The sequence below is a fragment of the Numenius arquata genome, chromosome 1, assembly GCF_964106895.1.
Source record: "Numenius arquata chromosome 1, bNumArq3.hap1.1, whole genome shotgun sequence".
Taxonomy (NCBI): domain Eukaryota; kingdom Metazoa; phylum Chordata; class Aves; order Charadriiformes; family Scolopacidae; genus Numenius; species Numenius arquata.
Window position 1 is genome coordinate 109,291,512 of NC_133576.1, and position 3,729 is coordinate 109,295,240.

Genomic DNA, 3,729 nt, shown 5'->3' on the forward strand with positions numbered 1-3,729 from the left:
GTCTGCAATGCATTAAGGAGATGAGAATCTTCAGCAACAGGCAAAGTCAATTCATCATTCTGGTAACAAAGAAAGAAAGAAAAGAGAAATCCCATTAGTCATTTACTCCTGACGGGCATATTGATTGATGTAGTTAAAATGTTCACACTAAGATAACCTTATTAGATTGAAAATCACTTTCTTTTCAAGAGGATCTACTAGGCTCCAATTCAACAAAGCACTTAAACAAATACCTGATATTAAGGGCATGCCCAAGTCCCATTGGCAGGATTTTCCTAAAAAGGAAAATCTTAATAAGGTTCAACCTAACACTTAAATGCTGAAGCTTAAGATAGCAAAAAAAGACGGCTTAATGCCTATCTGTCTTCAGATAGGCCCAAAGTTGAGCAACCAGATACCTCGCATCGTAACAAGCAATGGTACCCTTGTCCCCACTAAGGCTGTACTAAAGATTGCATCAGTGATTTTATTATCAACCCAGTTTGCTTTGGCTGTAAAACGCTGTACAGCTGAAACTTACAGTATGCAGGCTGGAACAGAGTGCACTTTATATTCATTACTAGTACTCAGACAAATTATTTCGGACATTTTATGCTACACGCTGATGAAGAAAAAAATAAAAATGTACAGTGTGATCTATTGAATCTGTTTAATTGGACCTGCTGGTGGCCATCCGACCATGCCAATTAAATAAAGACAAACAAAAGCAGCTCTCAAAGGACTTGCAGTGAATAAACCCAGGGTAAATACCGCATGATTTTTGTTATTGCATTATTCTGTGTAGTTGTGTGCCTGAAACATAAACTAGCCATAAAAAGCAACTCGCCCTCCTGTTTGCAGTATCTGGTTAATTGTGTCTGCATCTTCCCTTCATCCACTCAGCCTGTTTAATGTCAAAAGAGAATGGAGGGAAAAATAATAAGGTTAGTTTGGCAGAACTAGTGCTTTGCAACCTCCTCTTCCCCTGCCTGCCCCTCCCTCCCAACTCCCATTGGGCATGATGATCCTCTGTTCTGACTGACTACAGAGACAGCTGTTTCCAGGTGTTTTACTGACACAGGGGGCCCAAAACCTTCCAATGACCTCGGTGCCAGGTTTGGGGCACCCATGGATCACCTCTGGACTCTACAGCCCTCTCTGTCCACATAGGCAGATTGGTGTTTGCCCAAGCTGTGGGACCCCACAGACACACACGCACGCACACGGGCACTGCAGATGCGCAGGGGAGGGCTCAGTGGGACGTGCTCCCCACCTCTCCCTCTGCTGGGCTTCCCTGGTGGGACAATTTCTGAGAACAGAGTAGGCAAACGGCAGGCAGGAACAGCACAGCACCATCCATGGTGAAGATGCTGACCAGGTGAGGTCTCAGCCAGCACTGTTTCTGTGGTACTCTGGCAATGGTCACCTGTTATGACTTCTTCTGTAGTAAAGACCATAGGTCTGAGACACGGTGGTTAGTGTGTTTTAATCCACAAGGCTGACCTGGTTTATTTTCTTAATACAAGTCCCTGACAGAATGAACTCAAATGCTACAGAGAAGCACATGTATGGGGTATCAATACTTTTCCCTTTGTCAATCAAACATATACAGCTCATTAAAAGAAATCACAGAGCTACTCTGGCAAAAGCCATATTCCCTAACTTTAAGTTGATTCACATTAAGGACTGTCTTTAATTCTTCTCTTATCCTTCTCTCAGGATAAATATATATTTTCTGTTCTCTGGAACTTTCCTTCTGATCCAGGACTGGTGAAAACCAATACCAATGACCCAGAAAGAACCCAAAGGTTTCTCTTTTACTACTGTGTGGTCTGGGCTAACTGTCTACATCTGATTTTAAAGCATCTAGCTTTACCAGTGGCACCCTTCATTGTTGGGACAGTATCTCATTATCACATAATCCAATTATGTCGCTTGATTTTCCTCTCCTTACAGGCCTAGCTTTGGAAAAGTCTGTCATTTCTGCTTTTTATGAACAATTCTGTCATTACTCTTGTAACAAATTAAGTTAAAATACCTTTGCTTCTTCATCATACTTTAAAGCATCTGTGATGTCATTAACTCTACTGATCATTGTACTGCTGCCCTTTTGGTTCCTGGGTCAAGTTTTCATGGTCACAGACCTGTAGAACAAACCAGGCTGGAAGATGCCTCTGGAGGTCTCCAGGGTGCAGGGCCCCTCCTAGATCAAGGGCCTTGGGGTTTTGCCCAGTCAAATTTTAAATATCTCCAACAATTGAGATCCTACAGCCTTTCTGACTCCAGTATTTAAGCACCCTCATTCTGAAAATACTTTTGCTAGTATTTAACTGGGATTTCCCATACTCCATTGTGTGCCTGTTGCCCCTTTTCCCACTGCCATGCAGCTCTGGAAAGAGTTTGACTCTCTTCTCCTCACCCTCTCATTTGGCAGCTATAGGCAGCAATGAGATGTACCTGAGCATTTTCTCCTCCAGGCTGAATGGTCCCAGCTCTCTCATCCTCCTCTTATGCATGTAGGCTCCAGCCTCTCTATAGGCTCCAGCCTCTCTAGAGGGTGTCTTATCAGCCTCTACATGTCTTGGTAACCCTTCACTCCAGTACATCCATGTCTCTCGTATTGGGGAGCCCCAAACTGGACATAGCATTCCAGATGTGCCTCACCAGTGCCGAACAGAGAGTAATAATGATGTCCCTCCACCTGGGATTTAGAAGTCAGGTCTCACTCAGCTGTTTTGGTTGTCATTTCATCCAACCCAGAGTCACCTTTGTCTCCCAGCTTTAATGGCTTGTCATTGCCATTTGCCTTGGATTGCAATGCCTGGATCTGAGACACTGCTCTGGGTCACACTGATGCCATTTTCGCAATGTCTGCATGGCATGGGGGCTGTCCTGGCCCGTGTCTGTGCACAGCGTTTCTCTTCACCTCAGGCCAGGTGCTGCTTTTCCCCCGTACACCATCACCTCTTAAAACTGGATGGCACCCTTGAACTCTTCCTCCTTCATGAGCATTTTAATGGACATTCTCTAGTGTATTCTTAGTAGTGCTTTTAAAAAATTTTCTCTTGCAACCTCAAAACCACAACTGAAATGAGCACTTTTCAAATCCAGGGGAAGAGTGTGAGCCATGGACATGCAGGTTTAGGTCTCCTGCCCGGCTCCACACAGCAGCAGCATCAGTGTCTAGGGGCAGGATCTCATCCTTAATATACAGCTTGTCTATGTTGTCTTGTCACCCTTCCCATCCTGACTTCCCCCTAAAACAAAAGAGAAAAATACAGCAAGTGTGAAGAACTCCCCCTTCAGCAGTGGAAAATAATTTTAAATGGACTTTCCCCTTCTCCCTGTGCCACTCTGCACAAAACCATATAGCTGACCCTATGGGAATCGTACACCAGAAGGGTAAAGCCTTCAGGACAGGCAGCCTCTGGTTCTGTGCTCGTACCATACCTGCCAGGCTGAGCTTTCATGCTCATCAGGCTGGTCCTACTGAGTAATATGAATTATGGTAGCTTTTAGAGGACTCTCTCTTGGCACTTGGCACATCAAAGCTGCACAGCTAATGGATCAGCAGTTTCTCCACAATTTGAAGAAATGCAGTACTTGAATGTTCATGTTGAACTTTTCCAGGAAACTGAAGAGGATCAAATGAAGCATTTTATTGAATTCTATATAGGGTTGGTTTCTTTCTGTTTGCATGCTTGCTTTCATCAAAAGAAATGTTTGAAACAAAAAGCCCGTGGCAAATTA